At 41.3% G+C, this 22,592-nt stretch overlaps 1 protein-coding gene and 1 pseudogene across 1 annotated transcript in view; one reads left to right on the forward strand and one right to left on the reverse strand.

Moving 5' to 3' along the window:
* PKD2L1 (polycystin 2 like 1, transient receptor potential cation channel) overlaps window positions 1-22,592 on the forward strand; it is a 56,968-nt gene that overhangs the window by 24,986 nt on the left and 9,390 nt on the right. The window lies entirely within an intron of this gene.
* LOC103014866 (ras-related protein R-Ras2-like) lies at window positions 6,246-6,857 on the reverse strand (annotated as a pseudogene).

Here is a 22,592-nt window from a genome sequence, read left to right on the forward strand (position 1 = left end):
ATCCCTAATAAAAGGATTAAAGATGCAAATGGTGTGGTAGTCAGTGCAGCTAAGGTTCTCCCATGTGAAAGAGCACCATGCCACAGGCTTTGAGGGAAGCTTTTCTGAAGATCTATCTATAGATATAAGCTGGGAAGGTTTGGTCTCTAAGTTGAGAGAAGCAAGTGAATAGATCGGTGATCCATGGAAGAATAGAGTCAAAGAATTGGAGATAATAATAAAGGTGGACCAGATAGATGCTATAAGGCCTACAGATAAACATGCTTTGCTTATCTATTAATTGCTTCTTTAAATTTTTGCACAAGTGAATTTTGGCTAGTTTCATAGAGTTGTGTGTGTATGCATGTGTTGATTGAAGTTGCAGCTTGGACCTTACAACTAAGGTGCCTCCATTACTAGGTGGCTTTATACCCCACAGAAGCCTCTGTTCTTTTTAGGATGCAGGAATCGTTTGCAAGTAGAATCTGAAGGTCTGATTATATAAGTTTTGGTTAAAAATTTCGTCATCTTTGTGAACTATCCACATGTGTATGAGCCCTCTAGGAAAGCCGAACACTTGTTTTGGTTGTACTCTGTTGGGACTCACTCTGTGGGGATAGACAGGACAGTTCTGTGTGTTTACCACAGGCCATCAGCATGGAGTGAAAGGAGGCAGAGCACGTGGGGAACAACAGCCAAACCAGTGTACATTTTGTGGGGCCCATTTGACTCCTTTCAGCAATGACTCTCAGAAATTCATTTGTTGACATATTGACTTTTTGTCTCAACCATCTGCTAGGAAGGAGTGTTTCTCTCCTTTTTCAGATCCTGTGACAGCAGCTGTAACCTGCAGGCAGAGCCTTTCTCTATAAATGACTCGAATATCTCTATTTCCAGGTTAGCCTTTGGAGCAAGATTGGGAGGTTTCTAGCTCCCCAGAGTTAGAGTGAACCATTCTGGCTTCAGGGTGGGAAGCTTAAGTTCTGGGAGCCCAGAAGTCCTATCTACTTGTGTTCTCTACTTTTTGAGATCTCAATGCACTGACAAATACTAGATGGTCTGTAGCTTGCCAAAGTCTGAGTCGTGGACTCAGTCCAATAATTATAGAATCCTTGAGTGGCCAGGAGCTTTAGAGGTCATCTAGTTCAAGGATGCAGAAATCCTTTCTCCAATATCCCTCCTGTGGTGCTCTGTCAGGTGACCAAGCAGCCCCATCGTGAGAACATCCATGGGAGTTTCACTCTTTCATGGGGCAGCTCTTCTACTGTTGGGAAGCCCTATTTCCTTTCATCCACTGAGCTCCCCTTTCTGTGCCAGACATTGGACTGAGATATACAGAGATGACTGATCCTTGAGCCTTTCAGGGGCTCATCTTCTCCTTTTGAGAACTTCTTTCTATTGAGCCATCTACTTCCCTGTTACTCTCCGAAGTGACAACCTTTCAACTGTGACTGAATATGGCTATCATGTTTCTCCTTGGTAATATGTTCCCTGGATTAGTTACCTTGTAGTTTCTCACTAAACCAGTCATTATAATATGGTTTCCAGAAGTGGTATTATGCAGAGATTGAAGGCATGGGCTCTGAATTTACACAGACTTGGGTTCAAACACCAGGTTCTACCATTTACCAGGTGAGGGACCTTGAGTAAGTTGCTTAACTTCTCTGAGTTTCAGTTTTCTCATCTGTACCTACCCAATCCAGTAGGATTATTACATAAGGTACATGAGGCAATATCCATGAAGTCATTACCTCAGTGCCTAGCATATAGTAAAAAATATTCCATAATGCTCACCATCCTGCTTGCCTGTCTCTAGGCCTGATCTATATGATGCCCAGTAATGGACAAAATACTCCATAGTCAGTCTGACCAGTTCAGAGTTCTGTGATGTTGTTACTTCAGTTGTATCCAGATTTGGGGAATATATGAGGACATGCAGAGGAAATAATTTCTAAACTAAAATCTGAAAAATGAGGAGAATTTAGCTCCCTGAAAGAGAGGTAAAGACAAGGGAAGTTTCTGGGGAGACAGAACAGCATGTGCCAAGCCCCAGAAGTGACAGAGGGCATGGTTTAGTGAGAGTGCATCAGTGTGGCTGGAGCAGAGCGTTTGAAGAACAAAGTAGTAAAAGATGACAAGGCTGGCCATTTAAGCAGGGGCGGGTCATGAAGGGTCTTATAAGGTACGATAAGGAATTGGGATGCTATCCTGAGGACCCTGTGGGGAGCCATTGAAGAGTTATAAGCACAAACTGCCAGCCCCCTCAAGAACATTCTTATGAAAAAGAATTTGGAGGCCTTCACATTCTGATGGTTCCTACAACACATAATAAAATACTACTAAAACTAGTTTCCTAGGCCCCATGCTCTCCCAGCCCCTTCCTTCCTTCAGGCTAATCTTCAGGCAACATTGAGCCTTGGACATGGTCTCAGGAGGGCTTCTTTGGTGCTCTCCAGGGTCCTGACCTCACCTGTCTGGCATCTCAGCTTCCTTAGCCTCCCTGAGCTCTGGCCACCTGCAACTAGACTATATATTCTCAGTGGGGATGATATAGCCCCCAAAGGGGTGGAAGTAGTTTCCTTCAGGGCAAAAAAAATCCCACTTAGATATTTCTATAGCTTTTTGGCTCTCCAAAGGGCTATAGTACATAAGCAAATGTAGAGAATATATGTGGTATTAACATACTTTTGCCTAGTTGTATCATATTGTACACTTCCACTTACAATTATATCATAGTTCCTCATGTTTGTAAGTTGTTTTTATATTTTCATTTTAATGACTACAGTCACACCACAATTAACTAAAGCATTTCTCTTGTTATTTCAATATTTGCCTAGAGTAGGTAAATATATCTATGCTTGCTGCTTTTTTTCACCACTTTTGTTGAATTATCTCCTTGGAATTTCCAGGGAGAGAAAATTACTACAAAGACAGGAATGTATTCTTGGTACTTGCTATGTGTTGTCATTTTGCCTCTGTAAGCAATCATATAAATTTATTATGTTGCTAGCACTGTAAGATCATACCAATTTTTGTCACAACTTCACTAACATTGGATATTCTTATTTATATTTTTTATTACTGAATAGGCATAACATAGTACAATTTACCTTAATTTATTGGTCTTTGGTTACTAGTGAGGATGGACAATTTTCTCATGTTTTAATATACTATGTGTATTTACTTTTGTGTAAATTGCATAAGAAGTATATTTGAAGACAGGCAAAGAAGAAGATTGGGGGTGAAGTTTGGCACATTAGACCCTAGGTGAGGGACCAACCATCAAAGGGCTTATTTCCAGGATGTGGGTTCCTGGGGCTGGAAAGAACAGTCAACTAAGTCAGGCATCACCTGCACAGCAGTTTGGCCTGGGATGGGCCCTAGTAAACTATAGTGGTCAGCCATACTGACCACATTTCTTCTCCCTTATGCTTTACTCTAGGAACTGGGTGGGTCTAGACACCAGGGCTATTTGGAGTCTCATCTGGCTAAAATAGATCTATCTTTTTAATGCAGGCATTGTGGGTGAACCATCGATCTTTTCATAATAACCATATCAGTCGTGCAGCCCTTTAAACCTTACAAAGAGCTTCCATACCTATTATCTCATTTGATCCTGACAGCGATCCTGTAAGGGATAGATATTATTATTTCCATTCGACAGATTAGGAAGCTGTTATTATTGTCATTATGAATAGTCCAGGAGTAATCAGTAATTCAAAACGGTCCCTGATGGGTGGAGTCAGTCCAATTACTGGGCAGAGAAAGTGCTGGAGAATGATATTCCTGCCTCCACCCCTTCCCTCCCACTGTCATGCTGTTTCTTTAAGGGCTTCCAGCCTTTTGTCTTCTTGGCATGATGGCTGTAGCCTTTTGTTGATGGAGGAAACATTGAAGGTCTTTGTGTGGAAACAATGGCTGTTTGTTTTAGGAGACAGTATTGTTATCTCAAAGGTGCACCTGGGACTGCCCCCACTCCCCCCCCACAGGAGTGGCTCTGAGCCAAGACAAGGCTGGGTCTGGTCACCATGGAGCTGGGGAGGAGGGCAGAGACCCTTGGCCTTTGGTGACTTGTATCTACACACCAACTAAAGTCAATTGGATGTTCTTTATCCGCTACTGGTTGTAAGGAAATGCCTGCCTCTGTTCACTCTGCTTTCTTGTAGAGAATTTTAAGGTTCTGTCCATAGATTGGTGGAATCTTGCATTAACAGGAGGGGCTGAAGTAAGCTTGGAGATCAGGAAGAATATGTCTTTTTTTAAATTGAGGTACAATTGACATGTAACATTGTATTAGTTTTAGGTGTACAACATGATGATCTGATAGATTTACATATTGTGAAAGGATTACCACAATAAGTTTACTTAACAATCATCACCACACATAGTTACAGTTTTTTTCTTGTAATGAGAACTTTTAAGATCTACTCTCTTAGCAACTTTTCAAATATAGAATACAGTATTATTAACTATAGTCACCAGTCCTGTACCCCAGGATTTATTGATCTTATAACTGGAAATTTTTATGTTTTGACCACCTTCACCCATTTTGCCCATCTCCTGCATCTGGTAACCACCAATCTGTTCTCTGTATCTACCAGTTCAGGGGGGTTTTTTGTTCTTGTTTTGTTTTTGTTTTTTGGTGTTTGTTTGGTTTTCTTTGTTTTTTAAGATTCCACAAATAAGTGAAATCATACAATATCTCTCTCTCTTTCTCCACACACACACACACACACATACACACACATCACCTTCTCCTTATCCACTCATCCATCAGTGGACACTCAGGTGGTTTCCATGTCTTGGCTATTGTAAATAATACTGCAATAAACTTAGGGGTGCAGATATCTTTTTGTGTGTGTGTGATAAGAGATCAATTTTAATTCTAGCCCCTGAAACTATTCAAGGGTATGCTTTAAAAACTTCATGGAACTGTTGTACACATTCAATAAAGTGACAACTGTGCAATACCACTTAGTATCTCAAAATCAGGAACATACTTTTGAATTGTTTAAACACAATCCACAGAATTAAAAACAAAATCAGACGTTATCCACAGTTATACTAATTGTCAATTAAAAGTTTTACCACTTACTACTTTATATAACCGTCAATATCTAGTAGGGGATATAGGAAGTGATTTCAGACTTTCATCCCATTGTACTCTATTGGGAAGGTTTCTTGAGTAGCTATGTGACTGGCCAAAGGTGGGTACAACCAGGACCAGAACAGCATGTAAGGCTCTACCACAGTTTCTGTAGTTTTGACTTTTTTTCCTTTGTCAGCTAAAAGTGCACAGTGAGAATTAAATACTTATCTTTACACATACACAAGGTATGCTGTGAAAGCATATTTGCTTACAAACATATAAAAATACTTGTTAACTGGTTTGATAAGAAAATAATGTATAAAAGTATATAGCAAAACATTAATCATCTCTGACCCTGGAAAGATCAATTCCATATTTTATATTACAAACAAAAACAGTTTTAGTTTTTTTGAAACCCTTATCCAGAAATACTTGAAAAGGAAGACAAACAGGAATTATTTATTTTTACTCTCAACATGGCTGTGAAAAGGGTTAAATTTAAAAACCAAGAACACTAAAATGACTAAGTCCAGAATGAGTCCAAATATTTGGCCACATAGAATATTATCTTTAGGAATAATATTAAAGGCTTTACACGCAGTTTTTAACCTATAAATACAATAGGCACTTTGGTATTTTGGCCACTGGAAAACAAAGGCTATAGCATCAGTAAAGGTCTGAGATGTCTCACTTTTGTGGATTCAATTCAGTGTATTTAAGGTTAACTAAAGTTGACATCAAAATTTTTAGAGATAGGCAAAAATTCACATTTAAAAAAAACTCCCTATGTTTCTATTTAGAGTAACAGTAGGCAATATGATTCCAGAAGTTAAAAGTTATTTCACAATCTGACTTCAGCTTGGCAAACAGCTTAGGTTCCAAAACTGGTTCATCCCTATTAAAAGTAAGTCCTTAAAAAAAGAATGTGTCTGTGTATATAGATATCCATTTTAAAGGAATCAGATAATCCTTGAAGCAGCCTTAGTGTTTCCTTTAAATGTCTTGAATGACCATTGGATTAGCTTCATGGAAAGGATTAGCCAGCTTCTTGGTCTAAGGTTACCACGGTGATCATTTATCTAAGGCTAGAAAGGTACCAACGTGATGTAAACTGTAAGGAGAGAGGGAGAAGATGAGGGCTTTTCCTGGAAATTGGTAGCTAAAATTCAAGGGATTCTTAGAAAATGACACGGTGGCAGCCTTTCTTGTCTTTTTCTTTCGTTGGTTCTGGTGAAGGAGGACATTCCTGCTCTTGAAATTTCCTTATAACCTGGACAAGTTCATGGAAAGCTTTATCTATATTCATCCTAATCTTTGCTGACGCCTCCATATATGTTACCTTAAGCTACGGTGCTAACTGCTGTCCTTCTTCCTGCATTACCTGCCTCTGATGATCCAGATCTGCTTTATTATCAGCTAAAATCATTGGAAACTCATCACGATCCTTTACTCTGAGAATCTGTCTTTGAAACTTATAGATTTCTTCAAAACTGCCTCTATCTGTGACTGAAAAGACCAACAGGAAACCCTCGCCAGTTCTCACATACTGTTCTTTCATAGCTCCAAACTCCTCTTGTCCCGCTTTATCCAGAATATCTAGCCGGGCTGCCCGGTCACCCATCACACACTGCTTTGGGTAGGAATCCTCGACGGTTGGATCATAATCCGTTACAAAATAAGACTGGATGAACTGGTTGGTGAGCGCCGACTTGCCCACGCCGCCCCCGCCGACCACCACGAGCCGGTACTTCTTTTGGTCGGAGCCGTCCCGCCACCCGGCGGAGGCCATGGGGACGCCTCCCGCCCTCGGCCCGGCTCCGGGGACCTGTGCGGCCGGCGTGCTACGGGCGAGCGGCCGGGCGGGGCTCCCGGGCGCCGGGAGCTGCTGGAGGGCCGGTCCGGGCGGCAGCGCGGCGCCCGGGCTGACCGGGTCCCGACCGAGACGCGGAGAAGCGAGGTGACCGCAGCGACGAGGGGCTGCAGCGGTCGGGGGCCTCACTCCTGCGCACGTCTTCGCAGTGCCTGCCGAACGCAGCCTCCAGCGCCCGCTGCAAATGGCCCTCTCAGCAGATATCTTTTTGAGATAGTGATTTCATTTCCTTTGAATAAATACCTAGGAGTAGAATTACTGGATCATATGGTAGTCCTGTTTTTAATTTTTTGAGAAACCATCATAGAATATGTCTTTCTTGACTGAGCATACCTAGAATTAACAAAGAAAGGAACAGAAAGATGTTGGATGTTCAGGAAATGTCTGTGGGTGAGCCCCTAACCCCCATGTGGCTGTAATGATGGCAGAAGATAATTGGTCACATAATATCATAACATTAGTGAAGGCACAGTGGTGACGGAGAGAGCATGGGACCTGGAATAAGGTGACTTGCTTCAAATGATGGTACAACCAGTTACTAGACACGTGCCTTTGACAAGATGTAGGTCAAGATACTTAAATCTCTGGAGGCCTTGATTTCCTTGTATTTCTTTTCTTTTCTTTGTTTTTTGCACGGCTTGTGGGATCTTAGTTCCCTGACCAGGGATCGAACCCGTGACCCCTGCAGTGGAAGCATGGAGTCTTAACCACTGGACCGCCAGGGAAGTCCCCCTTTTTAAAAAAATTTGTATTGGGGTATAGTTAATTTGCAATGTTGTGTTATCCTTGTATTTCAAATGAGGATAATGTCTGCCTTTGTGAGACTGATGGAAAACAAATAAGGTACTTATTATTACAGTGCCTGGCATATAGTGGGCTTTCAATAAATATCAGTTGTCATTCCACATCATTTCCATAAATTTGGAAAATATTGAAATGTAAAGTTTAACCCACCAGAAGCCCAAGGTCTGTTTGAAAACACCAGGATAATGCTTAGCAAGGATCAGAAAGATTAGCCCTCTAGAAGGGGTTGCCAAGGATTAAGAATGGCCATGGGATGATGATTTCATGCCTCAGCACACTCAGTTACCCTTGGCCTATCCAGACCCAGAGAATTACGAAGTCCTTCTAGTACTAGGGTGAGGTGATCTGCGTCAGTTCAACTTAAACGATAGGGATTTAGGCCCTACCAGCAGGCTTTGACCTATATTTGCTATAGCAGAATTCCCTGGTGTCCCAGAATTTCCAGGGCATGGATCACTATTACAAGACCGGTGGGCCTGGACATATCCTGTTGTCCAATGCTGAGTGACAACTTGTCATTTAGTTTCCCCCATGTGGGACTGTCATTGGTCACTAGAAGTACAGTAGTACATTTAAGTGCTAGATCTTAGGATCAGGGAAAGGGTTTTTAAGAAGAACCCTCAAGAAGCAAAACAAAAACCATAAAGCAACAAGAGTAGCAATAGCATGAATAGAGGAAGTGAGACATCACTAAACTCGGATTTTTTAAATTCAAATTTATTTATTTATTCCATTTCTACAACTCTCTTCCTTTGCCACTAACCCTCTGGGTTCTTTCGCACCATGCTTCAGTCAAGCACAGAAGTGCAGGCAGCACTAGCTGATGAAATCTGGGCCACCACCAGTGTAAGTGGCCAGAGAAAGGACACATAGCACGTACTCATAAGGCACAAGTCTGAGTGCTGACTCTGCCTCTCGCCAGCTGAATGATCCTGAGCTATTCATATAAACTCTGAACTTCATGATTCATAGGAAACCGCTCATGGGTAAGGTGGAACAATCAGGCCATGGCTGACCGGCTATAGCAAGATATTGCATGGAAAAGCTCTTTGAAAACTATGCAATGTGGTACACAGGTAAGGGATTATAATAATATTGATAATGATCTCTTTACACTATGGAGTGGTGGCAGCAGGAAGTCTAGGGTTTTAAATTCAGGCAGATTCTCAGGTCTGGGTGGAGGTGCTAGTCACAGAAATGAGGCATAGGGCAGTGGTTCTCAAAGGTGAGCAGATTATTTCACAGCATGAAGGAAAAGGACAGGTGAGACAAGGAGAGCTTGGGTATTCATACATTCATACGTTCAAACATTTATGAAGTCCTACTATGTGTCAGGCCCTAGGCCAACTGTTAAAGGGTTTGAAATAGAGAGACTCATCCTCTGCCTTCAAGGAGCAAAGGAGGTGGACATGTAAACCAACAGTGACCTGTGGTGTGATGAATGTAATGGTGAAGGAGTGCTCTGGACCATGACAAGATGTGAGGGGCAAAATGGTCAGAGAGACCTGGGAACTGTTGCAGGTCCCAGAGGCAGGCAACCATTCACATCCGAGGAGGCCCAGAGTCAATGCCAGGGAAGCCTAAAGTCATTGCCGTTTGCTTGCTTGTTTGTTTTAACAACTCTGGCTTTCAGCCTGGAGGAGGCAGGAGTCGAAGGAGGCAGCAAGAGCCAGCTAAGACCTCAGACTATGGAAATGCAAGAGCTTTGCTGAGTCTGGAAGGGCAAGTATGAGAGGAAAATGTAATTTTAACTAATGCATAGTCCTTGTTTTAAAAAGTCCGATAGGGCCACTGTTATTAACCACTATTAATAGCTTGATGTATATCATTTCAGCCATTTTCTAGGCACATGTAAATATACATAAATTTTAGATAAGAGGCTTTGGTTGGTTTACACTAGAAGGCGGTCTGTGTAAACAGAGATGAAATGTCCACCGAAGGTGGGAAATGTAGGAGGCTTTCCCAAGGTGTTGATGGCTGATGGCAATAATCTCAGTGTAGGAGGATCTCTTGATGTACTTCGTAGAAACTAACACACTTCAAAATATCTTCCAGGAACTGCCAGCTTGCAGTGAAGGCAGGAATCAGGGGCAGTGCTTCTTGCTGGGTACTTCTGTATCCTGGCCTGACTCTCCCAGCATCTCTTTTTTTCTCTCTCGTCTCTTTCCCCAGCTCAGGTCCACTTTGCTTTCTTCTCACCTACCTCTGCCCACAGTATTAGACTCTTCTTTCCTTTTGACTTTTTTCTCTGGTCCACTGTCCGTAGCCTTTTCCCTGTCCTCCTGTCCCTGACACAGCTTCTTGAGATTTCTTTGAAAGGCTCTCTCTGATGGGAACTCCAGGGAAACATTGTTCACTTTTGGTTCTTGAGCCCCAGGGAAGGTGTGTTTTGTTTTGTTTTTTTAACTGAAGTTGATTTACAATGTTGTGTTAATTTCTGCTATACAGCAAAGTATTTCAGTTATGCATATATATATATATATATATACATTCTTTTTTAAAATTCTTTTTCATTATGGTTTATCATAGGATACTGAATATAGTTGTCTGTGCTATACAGTAGGACCTTGTTGTTTATCCATTCCATATATAATAGCTTACATCTGCTAACCCCAATCTCCCACTCCATCCTTCCCAAACCTCCTTCCCCTTGGCAACCACCAGTCTGTTCTCTATGTCTGTGAGTCTGTTTCTGTTTCCTAGATAGGTTCATTTGTGTCATATTTTAGATTCCACATATAAGTGATATCATATGGTATTTGTCTTTCTCTTTCTGACTTACTTCACTTAGCGATAATCTCTAGGTCCATCCATATTGCTGCAAATGGCATTATTTCATTCTTTTTTATAGCTGAGTAATATTCTATTGTATATATATACCACATCTTTATCCATTCATCTGTTGGTGAATGTTGAGGTTGCTTCCATGTCTTGGCTATTGTGAATAATGCTGCTATGAACATAGGGGTGCGTGTATCTTTTTGGATTAGAGTTTTGTCTGGATATATGCCCAGGAGTGGGACTGCTGTATCATATGACAATTCTATTTTTAGTTTTTTGAGGAACCTCCATACTGTTTTCCATAGTGGTTGTGATCTTGGCGAGGCAGCAATGAGTGGTGGTGTGAAGCGAGATCTTAATTCCCTGCCCAGGAATTGAACCTGGGTAGCCTGGATGAAAACTAGGAAACCTAGCCACCACACCCCCTGGCTCTTGCCCCCAGTGAAAAATGCATTTCTCACAGAGGCAAAACTGTAAAAACAGGTACAAAGTTTATTATTAGAGACATAGCACAACAACAAGTGGGAGAGCACACAGAGAAACAGTTTGTTTAGTTAAGATAGAAGCAAGGCAGAGATGCACACCTGGAGAGAAAGGGTGGGACATCCTCCCTAATGAGGAGGAGTGCAGTAAAGAGGCGGTTAAGTCATTTATATAGGTCAGTTCTTCTGGGTCTTTGTTTACCTTTGGCCAATTATCTGGTTGCTTTTTCCACACCTGACCTGCCTTAGGAGCCTCCCCAGCATGTGTGTGCAACTTTCTTCCAAGATGGATTACAGCCAGAGGCCTATGGGATGGCCTTAGCATCACGTATTACGGGGTGGTGCCCCCTCCTTTTTGACCCCCAAGGAGCCTTTCTGCACATGTGCAATGTTTCCCTTGCCCCAAGGATGGGAAATATATGACCTATTGATCTTTTAACAGGGTGTAGTCCCACTCTGTCCCTGCCATTTAAAAATGTCCAATGTCCGGTTATTTACCCTATTTCTGTTGCTGGTTTTTATGAGGTGCAGATCTCGAAATATAGACAGGAGTCCAGTCATAAGTATGTAGTCCTGGAGCCCATTTGTCTCTTGCTTCAGGAAATGTAAACAGGGAGCTAGTAATGAATGTCTGGCCTGGAGCCTATCTTCTTCTTACCCCAGGAAGTGTGAACAGGAGGCCAGTTGTAAATGTCTAGCCTGGAGCCCATATATCTCCTGCCTCAGTTGTACCAACTTACATAGGAAAAGTTTGATAATGTGTTTCAAGGAGTTCACACCCTTCAAAGTGATAATGACATGGTCTCTATTTAAATGATTTAAAAATCAATCCATATATTAATTACTTAAATATGTCTTCCCTTTCTATAGAGCAATTTGAGAGCCTCCTTTTGTGTACTGAGTGCGCATGCCCTGTAGTAAAGGAGATGATGCATTTATCTGCGTGTCTGAAGCTGTCTTCATACATTTTTCCTGGACTGCTTTTATTTTGCAATATCACATGAGCCAATCAATGATGGGCTACCCTTAACAGACCCTGTAACTCCAGAGAGAATCAATTCTTGGCATTGGATGAACATATGGTTTGGTCATGGTATTGATTATCCTACAATCTTCACGGAATCATTGATGCATGCAGCTTGGATTGCAAAATTACAGGTGAAATCCATGGCTTCTCTGCAGTGAAATCACTCATTACCAATTCTACTACCTTAGTCACCTTTCTGTAATCTTTTATAAGGACAATGTGTGAAATGGTGGCATCATAATTGGGGTAACCCCTATATATGTGGTTTAGGTATTTCTTGCCTGGTTTCCCGAGTTTCCTGGGTCCACATTTTCAAGGACTCTAGCCATGGCACCCTTTAACATCAAGGGTTCTTCTCTTAATGCTTCCTCAGTTTTAGTATTAAGTATCTCTTTGGTGTAGTTAGATATAGGCAGCAAAGTCTTTATTTTTTTAAAAAATTTATTTAATTTATTTATTTTTGGCTGGGTGGGGTCTTCGTTGCTGCACGTGGGCTTTCTCTAGTTGTGGCGAGAGGGGGCTACTCTTTGTTGCAGTGCACGTGCTCCTCATTGCAGTGGCTTCTCTTGTTGCAGAGCATGGGCTCTAGGCTCGTGGGCTTCAGTGGTTGTGGCACATGGGGTCAGTAGTTGTGGCTCACGGGCTCTAGAGCGTAGGCTCAGTAGTTGTGGCGCACGGGCTTAGTTGCTCTGCGGCATGTGGGATCTTCCCGGACCAGGGATCGAAGCTGTGTCCCCTGCATTGGCAGGCAGATTCTTAACCACTGCGCCACCAGGGAAGTCCTAGGCAGCAAAGTCTTTAAACCTCAGGTCTATACTACTCTCCATGGCCTTGGCGTTTTCAAGATGATCAGTCTCTGGGAGAACTCAGGCGAAATCTTTCAAGGAAACACAGATAAGAGCAAGCACAGTCTTCCTCTGTAACCTTCTAGGAGAATATGTGTAGAACCACTTCTGACTCATCAGCCAGTAAAAAAAACCCATACTAATGCAGGTCTCTTTTGTTATACCCCAGTTGGCATCTTCTCTTGAAACAGTGTGCCCTTCTTCTTAGAGACCAAAGCTATATATGTCTTATATATCTCTCCTGATATTGCTGAAGTTCATTCTATGTCTTGAGGTTTTTGGACAAGAACTATGCTATTTGGGGGGCAGTATTTTTCTTTCCAGGATGGCCCTGAAGAAGACCATCCATCTTCCTCCGGGCCTTTGACCTCCTGGTTTAACTGCTGTCTTAATAAACGTTTCAAGTGGTTCTGAAACCATGTAACAGTTTACAATCCATCAGCTAAGGTTATATTAAATCTATAAGAATCAATTGCTTTTGCTCGCTCTTGCATCTGCACTGAGAAATTGAAAAGAACAGAGAAATTCCAGCAGCTAATCACAAGTGTATTCTTGTGGCCTGTTCCCTAGTCCCATCTCCAGTCATGTAGTATCTTATTTCAGTATTTCATCCCCTGAGATGATCTGTTACAAAATTGATTCAGCATGGACACATTTTTATAGGTCTTTCTTACCCCTGTCATAAGATCTCAGAGCTGTCAGAAATTTTAGGGGGATCAGTTCTAGTCAGTTCTTGGATTCGTTTTCCACTTCTCAGAATGATCACCTTCAGCCTGATTGAATTCCTTCAAAAGCAACTCATAACCCTGTGGCTGGGAATCTGATATCCTACGAAAAAATGGGAATGTGTAGTCATAGGTTCTCTAGAACTTTAATCCTCTCAACGTAAGTCCTAAAAGGCTTGATAATGCTTAGTTACCAAGGCAGCTGTGAGTGATATAGTTCTCTCAGCTGTATTCTCTTAGATACACTGATGTGAAATCTTTCAGTGAACACTCTGAGGACTTAACCCTTCCCTCATTTCCAGGTCCCAACTTTCTTCTGCCTACTCTCCATCTTAAGAACCATAAGGTATTTGGAATCCAACTTTGGATGATCCAATAGCATTAATCAGAATGTGTGGGTGGAATGGCAAGCAAAGAAGAGCGTGAAGGGAGGAATTGCCCAAGAAGAAGAACAACAAAAGAATTTCTTTTTTTAAAAAACTTTTTCATTTTGTATTTATTTGTTTATTTATTTATTTACTTATTTATTTATTTATTATTTATTTATTTATTTTGGCTGCACTGGGTCTTAGTTGCGGGATCTTCACTGCGGCATGTGGGATCTTAGTTGCAGCATGCATGCGGAATCTAATTCTCTGATCAGGGATCAAACCCGGCCCCCCTCCATTGGGAGTGTGGAGTCTTACCCACTGGACCACCAGGGAAGTCCTGACAACAAAAGAATTTCTTAATAGGCGACATCGTACTAAGAAAAGGAAAAATGTTCTGTGTATCCAGTAAATGGTTTTAACCAAGAGGCCTGAGATTAGACTTGGCTTTTCTTAGGATAGGAATTTTGTGCTAACAGCTTGTTGACTTCAACTCTTCTTCCCTCTATGCTTATCCTAATTTTCTTAGAAAAGTTCCTTTTGCAAAGTACCCTTCTGATATGGATGTATTCATATGAATTACTTCAGTTGGGATGTTGGTTTAGCTGCAATAACAGTGGCTTAAATAAGATAGAAGCTTGTTTCTCTGCCATGTAACAATCTGAGGTATAAGAAGCCCTGGACTAATGTGGGGCTCCACAGTCATGTGGGGCCCAGGCTCATTCTACCTTATTGCTTTGCCATCCTCAACATATGGCATCTGTCTCATGTTCCAGCTCCTGCTCTTACGTCCATGCTCTAGCCAACAGGAAGTAGGAAAATAGAAAGGGAAAGCATTTTCCTTCCTTTTAAGGACATAAGTCAGAGATGTACATGGGAACATATCACTCCACTTGTATTCCATTGTCCAAAATTTATTCAAATGGTCACTATACCTAGCTGCAAGGGAAGCTGGATAATGTGGTGTTCAGTTGGGCAGCCATGTGCCCCTAGATAAAATTATATTATTATGCAAGAAGGAGAGGAAAACTACTGGGGAATAACTAGCAGTCTGTGCCAGGTAGGGGGAGAATAAATCGTGTCCATAGTTTGGCATGGGAGCAGCAACAGCTAATGGAACCTGGAGAAATCAAGGAACTCATAACCTCCCTGACATAAATCATAATGGAAGCTGATGAGATCTGGTTCTTTTCCATCAGGAGTGAGTATTAAAGTGTTTAGCTAAGCTATTGTGAAACTATCATCAGAAGCTGTTGGGGAGGCATTAAGAAGGGTGAGTTTCACGGCATTGTATTTTATTTCACAAGATAGTAGACTCACCCTGTAGGGATAATCATACACCTTATTTCCCTCCAAATTATTTACATGACCAAAGCCAAATGGGATCCAGTGTCCTAATAAATAGGTAAAGATATTTCAGAGAGCTTCTCAGCAAGCCAGGTGATAAGAGAGGCTCAGGAAAAGGCCATTAGAGGACCTATTGGTTAAATATATAGAATTGGTAAAGCCCAAGGAACTTCCAACTCTTCAACAGTTGGAGGACTGATATCACAGTGGAAGTTCTATCCACATAATGACTGCCAGGGCTGGGATTGGGGTGAAAGAGACCTCCATTTTTCTAGAGAAGCATCCTCAATGCTTTTCCTCAGAGCTAGCCAGCTTAGGAAAGAGCAGTTGGCTTTTGCGTGTCAAACACTTGAAGGCACAGAGTTTCCAACAGAGGAGTAGTGTAGACACACAAAAGAATTATACACTTGCTGGCAGAAGCACCCCAGCTCTTCAAGGTTCTTTGTCAATTAGTTGAGAGAAGGGATCTCGTTCCTGCTCAGAAAGAGTGCTGTTAGAAAAGGATGGCTATGTTCCCTTAAATAGTAATTAGGGACAGGGAAGGAGCTCAGTAACATGATGATAACCTGTATGGCAATCACCTGGGAAAGGAGAGGCACAAAGCAACTGCTGACTTCTTATTGCTCTGAGCTGGGAAGGTCTTCCAGCAATTCAAAACAGAGGACAAGAATATTTGGTCTCTACTATAAACATTGGAATGGATAAAATCAAGTTATTATTCAAGCTCACGATGATGATGATTAATAATAATTATTACACTCACACTTATTTAATTACAATATACTTATGCCCCACCTATGTCCAAAAGGAATCTGAGCCACTTACATTAAAAAGCACAGATACAGGGGCCCAGTGGTTAAGACTCCGCGCTCCCAATTCAGGGCCTGGTCAGGGAACTAGATCCCACATGCCATGACTGAAAAAAAAAAAGATCCCGCATGCCGCAGCTAAGACCCGGCGCAGCCAAACAAATAAATATATATATATATGTTTTTAAAACACAGATACAGGGGCTTCCCTGGTGGTGCAGTGGTTGAGAGTCTGCCTGCTAATGCAGGGGACACGGGTTCGAGCCCTGGTCTGGGAGGATCCCACATGCCGCGGAGCAACTGGGCCCGTGAGCCACAACTGCTGAGCCTGCGTGTCTGGAGCCTGTGCCCCGCAACGGAAGGGGCCACGATAGTGAGAGGCCCGCGCACCGCGATGAAGAAGTGGCCCCTGCTTGCCGCAACTAGAGAAAGCCCTCACACGAAACGAAGACTCAACACAGCTAAAAATAAATAAATAAATAATCGGCTGTTTAAAAAAAAAACAAAAACACAGATACAATAAAATATAACCCTTTAGAATTGTAATAAAAAGACTTAACAAAAGATGTGGGAAGAGATAGGGGAGGAAGATAACTTAAGATAACAAATGCACTGCAAGTGAGAACAAAGCCTGAGGTTCCTGGAAACCAAAGCAAAGAAGAAAACGCAAATAGATTGAGTAGTTCTCATTGTGAGTAAGAAAGAGCACACCAGTTAATAAGAAGATGCTAACTCTGGGAAGAATTGGCTTTGTTGGGTTAAGAAACAGGGAATATCATAATGGATAAAAGCAATGTTAAAGATTGGAGCTACTTTTCTTTTGACTGTTTTTTATATCTGCCTCCCTTAAAATCTGTATAATATCCTTACTCTATAAAGGCAATTTTTAGGAGTAGGGATATATATTTACATACATATATATATTTACATACATATATATATTTATGTATCTCTATACATACATATATGTGTGCATATATGTACATTATAGATATTTATAAACACACATATGAATGTTTGTGTGTATAAAGTTCATGATATTCTAGAAACGTGACTTTACCCAAAAATATAGTTCAGAAAGCTTTGAGAAATAAATAGTAGGCATGTTCCTAGAATATCATCATCAGTTGACCTAGTCAGCAAGCCCTCTTCAATATAGGGTAATAATGTATTTTAATTAATGTAGACTTTGTCACAGATATGCTAAAGTCATCCACAGCCCTCTAGAGACGTTCAGACAGTAGCAGAAGCTTTTCTAGCTCCATTTTCCTCAGAAATAATGCAATCTTTTTGAAAATGTCATGGTTTTCCTATAAGTAAGGAATATGCCACAATAAAATAAAATCCAGTGAAAACAGGCTTAAACCTGAATGGAATTTTTTGTCTAGGTAATGAAAGTCCAAAGGAGGGCAGGGTTCAGGGCTGATCAATCCAGTGGCTTAAGGACATCATCAAAGACACCTATTTCTGTTATTCAGTTCTGTCAGCTGCACAGTCAGTTTCATGCTAAGTCTGGATCATCTGGGGCTTTCTTATTCGTATCTAGTAAGAGACAGTAGGTCCCAAAATGTTCCAGAAATCTCTCTTCATGAGTCCTTGATCTCAAATGGATTACATGCCCATAGCTGAACTGATAATGGTACCAAGGGAAGGGTATTTGTGGATTAGCTTAGCCCTGAGCTCCCTGTCCAAGTCCTAGAGCCAGCTGTGGATTCAGCACCTGGCAACATATGTGAGATGATTAGTAGAGGTGTGATACCTCAAATAAAATCATGGTATGAACCAAGAGAGGGTCTTAGGAAGTAGTCACAAAGCCCAGTATAGCATCCAGCACCTGGAAATTTCATTCTGTGACTTGAAAACAAATAGGTGGAAAGATTTTTTTTTTTTTTAATTTAAATTTATTTATTTATTTAGGCTGTGGTGGGTCTTCGTTTCTGTGCGAGGGCTTTCTCCAGTTGCGGCAAGCGGGGGCCACTCTTCATCGCAGTGCGCGGGCCTCTCACTGTCGCGGCCTCTCCCGTTGCGGAACACAGGCTCCAGACGCGCAGGCTCAGCAGTTGTGGCTCACGGGCCTACTTGCTCCGTGGCATGTGGGATCTTCCCAGACCAGGGCTCGAACCCGTGTCCCCTGCATTGGCAGGCAGACTCTTAACCACTGCGCCACCAGGGAAGCCCCAAGATTTTTTAAATGATTTTATTATTTTTATGTCCTATGATTATAGCATTAATTGAACTCCATGGGAATGAAGAGAAATAAAATCTGCCTATTATACTGTTCATTAAAAAGTCCAATTTTCCTTTAAGGTTTTATATATTTAATATTTTTAAAATATTTAAATGTAATGATAGCAGTGAAACAATTTTGCATTCTGCTTTTATTACCATTTCAATGGCTGTATCATACTCCATTAAGTGGCTCAGTGATATAATTTATTTATAATTATTTATAATTTATTGCCTCTCTGTAGGCCGTTTAGGTTGCTTGTAATTTTTTGATATTGTAAATAACCCAGGTAACATTTTTATGCCTGTGATTTTTTTCCTTCTTTGAGACTCATCTATGTCAGAGTATGATTCTTCATACAGATTTATATACATTTATTCATTTACACCAGAATGAAGAAATTTGAAGCTTCTTTTTTTTTAAAATTAATTTATTATTATATTTTTGGCTGCGTTGGGTCTTTGCTGTGCGTGGGCTTTCTCTAGTTGCGGTGAGCGGTGTGTGGGCTTCTCATTGCAGTGGCTTCTCTTGTTGCGGAGCACGGGCTCTAGGTGCACAGGCTTCAGTAGTTGTGGCATGCGGGCTCAGTAGTTGTGGCACACGGGCTTAGTTGCTCCGTGGCATGTGGGATCTTTGCTCTGCGGCATGTGGGATCTTCCTGGACCAGGGATGGAACCTGTGTCCCCTGCATTGGCAGGCAGATTCCTAACCACGGCGCCACCAAGGAAGTCTCTGAAGCTTCTTTTTTTTTTTTTTTTTTTTTTAATTTATGGCTGTGTTGGGTCTTCGTTTCTGTGTGAGGGCTTTCTCTAGTTGTGGCGAGGGGGGGCCACCCTTCATCGCGGTGCGCGGGCCTCTCACTGTCGCGGTGCACAGGCTCCAGACGCGCAGGCTCAGTAGTTGTGGCTCACGGGCCCAGCCGCTCCGCGGCATGTGGGATCCTCCCAGACCAGGGCTCGAACCCGTGTCCCCTGCATTGGCAGGCAGATTCTCAACCCCTGCGCCACCAGGGAAGCCCCCTGAAGCTTCTTTTAAGATGCTGATCTTTTGAGTTTACCAACTGCTTTCATAATTTGCCTTCTGACTCAGATATTGAACTCTTCAAATAGTTCTCTTATAAGGACACCTTATAAACGTGCACAATCCTAACCATTTGGATTGACCTTTGGAAGGAGAGTCAGGTCCCTAATCAGAAGGATTTTGAGTAGTAGAGTGATATGTTAGTATAATGTAGAGCAGTGGCTAAATTCAGGGTCTTTGGAGAGAATCAGACCTGAGTTTGAATTCAAGCCTACCTGCTTGCTATCTGATCTTTGGACAAGTTATTTAATAACATTTTGGATTTCAGTTATCTGCATAAAATACAGATAGTTCCTACTTTATGAGGGTTTTTTTCAGGATTATGGGAGTCAATGTATTCAAAGCCTGGTGAATAATAAGTGTCAGTAGTGGTGATTATCGTTATTATTCAGCAACTGTGAATTTGATCTGAAGCCAAGGTTAAAAGGCATGATATAGTGTATAGGAGAATTTAGTTTCTGTCTAAGAGAAAAAAAATCAGATTCTCTGTAGTGGATGGCCACCTGGTCTCTGAATCCCTTTCATAGCATTCTCATGCAGTCATTGTGCAGTGTCTGAAAATTTCCTGGAATGAGGCCCTCACTACACCTAAAAGGTGTTAAAGTACTGCCATACTGACATTTGATATACTGACACAAATTCTGATTCCTCCCTGTTCCTTCCCTTTCTCTGGCCTAGTGTTACCTTTTGAAACACACAGAGCAATTCCACTCCTTCACTGGATCTTTTTTTTAACAGTTTTTTTTTAAATTAATTAATTAATTTATTTATTTTTGGCTGTGTTGGGTTTTCGTTTCTGTGCGAGGGCTTTCTCTAGTTGTGGCGAGTGGGGGCCACTCTTCATCGCAGTGTGCGGGCCTCTCACTGTCGCGGCCTCTCTTGTTGCGGAGCACAGGCTCCAGACGCGCAGGCTCAGTAGTTGTGGCTCACGGGCCTAGTTGCTCCGCAGCATGTGGGATCTTCCCAGACCAGGGCTCGAACCCGTGTCCCCTGCATTGGCAGGCAGATTCTCAACCACTGCGCCACCACGGAAGCCCCCTTCACTGGATCTTAAAGGAAGGATCCAGGAAGGCCAGCCACTGCCCATTGCAGGAACCCCTTCCACGTGATCCTCAGCAGATGGTCATTTGCTGACACTCTCAGGGGCAAAATGATGTTTGTGAAGTGTGGTCCTTTTCTTAATAGGAAGCACTAATGGTTAGGAATCTCTGCCTTTTATGAAACTTAACTTTTCCCTCCTGTAACTTCTACCTTTTGGATATAGTGCTGTCCTTAAAACAGAACAGAATTAGTTTACTATGGAGGCAAACAGATTTGCACTTGAATCCTGGCTCCCTTAGTTGTTTACCTTGAGAAAGTGACTTCAGCCCTCTGAGACTGGGAAATAATAGCACCTAATACATAGGGTTGTTGTAGGATTAAATGAAATAAGCATGTCAAGCACTTAACATAGGGCATATATTAGGTGTTCTGAATATCAGTGGGCATTTGACTAGGTGAAACCATTTTTCTCAGAATACATAGTCTTTACTGTCTTGGATAATAATCAGTGATTTTATGCCTCCGTAAAGGGTTGACAATCTTTTCAGAGCAATACTGATTTTGAGTGGTAACTTATAATTGGAGAATTGGAGAGGAGAAAAAGATGTAGCCGTGACTACCACCTAGTGGCCATCTAGAGGTATAACAATTTAATCAGCAATGTCTTTAGGAAAAGTTCAGCTCACTGACCATCAGTTCTAACTGCTGCGGACCCTCAGCAGACAGAAGTTTGATTTCCAACCCATTTTCCAGATCCAGAAGAGTTGAGTCTGAGTCCTACAGATACTAAGGATGGGAATCACAGATTTGATTTACAGAGAAGTCAAGTCATTTCTTGGAATTAATAGAGTGGAATGCGGAAATGTGAAATAATAATGCTTTCTTTTTGCTGATTTCCTCCTGGAAACGTATGATGTTGCTTGTGCCTAATCTGGGACCACTCACCGGCCTCTCTTTCCCCCAAGACTGTGGATGAAATTCAGTCCACACCAAAGCATTCCCTTTCCAGAAAGGGAATAAAATATGTTCCAAGATTTGAAAATAAAATTCTTAAAGGGAATTGCTCACAAGAAGCTGACAAATCCCACTTTAAATTTTTTGATTTAAAGTTTAATTAGAGAACTGAAAAGTTACAAGAGTAATACAAAGAGTTCTTACATATATTTCACCTAGATTTCCCAAATACGAATATTTTACCATGCTTGCTTTTCCTTTATCATTCTCTCTCTCTGCCCGCCTCTTTCTCTGCACACATACACACACACAACTGTTTGAGGGTAAACTGCAGACATAATGTCCTGTTATTCCTAAATACTTTAATGTGTATTTTGTAAAAACAAGGAAATGATCAAAGTCAGGAAATTATCGATGATCCAGTACTATCATCTAATGAACAGACCTTATTACAGTTTCACCAATTATTCCACTAATAGCCTTTACAGCAAAAGAAAAAAATTATGGTCCAGGATATAATCCAAACTAGATGCACATATTGCATTTAGTTTTCATGGTTCTTTAGTATTTTAGGACAATTTCTTTGTTTTTCATGACCTGGCTAAAAAAACTGAGTAACAATTCAAAATATTAACAAATTATAAATTTTTTATAGAATTATAGAAATTTTAAAGAAAAGACAAGAATCCATGAGTTCATACTGATATACATACATGAATAAATTAATGAGGAAGAAGGAAAAGCTCTTCCTGAAGAGAATGCCAACTAATAAATGCAGAAGGAATGATGGAATGAGAAAATCACAGCTTGACAACCTTAATAGTAATAATTAGGCAAAAGTCGTCAAAGGATGCTAAAACTAGTAAGTGAAAGATTGATGAATAACAGGATATTTGCATAGTTTCCAAGTATTTCCCCACAAAATATGTATTCATTACAAAGAGAAAAATAATAATTGTATATTGAAGAAAGCTGGATGATACTGCCTTAACAAGGGATCAAAGTTAATATCACCAGTAATAATACAGTTAGACAATTTGTGCCTCCTGATATCATGCACTGAAAAGGACACAGTCTACTTCTTTGATATTCCTTGCCAAAAATGTATAATGTGAATTTAAACACAAGGAAATATCAAACAAATCTAAATTGAGGGGCAATCTA

Source organism: Balaenoptera acutorostrata, chromosome 16 (genome assembly GCF_949987535.1).
Source record: "Balaenoptera acutorostrata chromosome 16, mBalAcu1.1, whole genome shotgun sequence".
Classification (NCBI taxonomy): Eukaryota; Metazoa; Chordata; class Mammalia; order Artiodactyla; family Balaenopteridae; genus Balaenoptera; species Balaenoptera acutorostrata.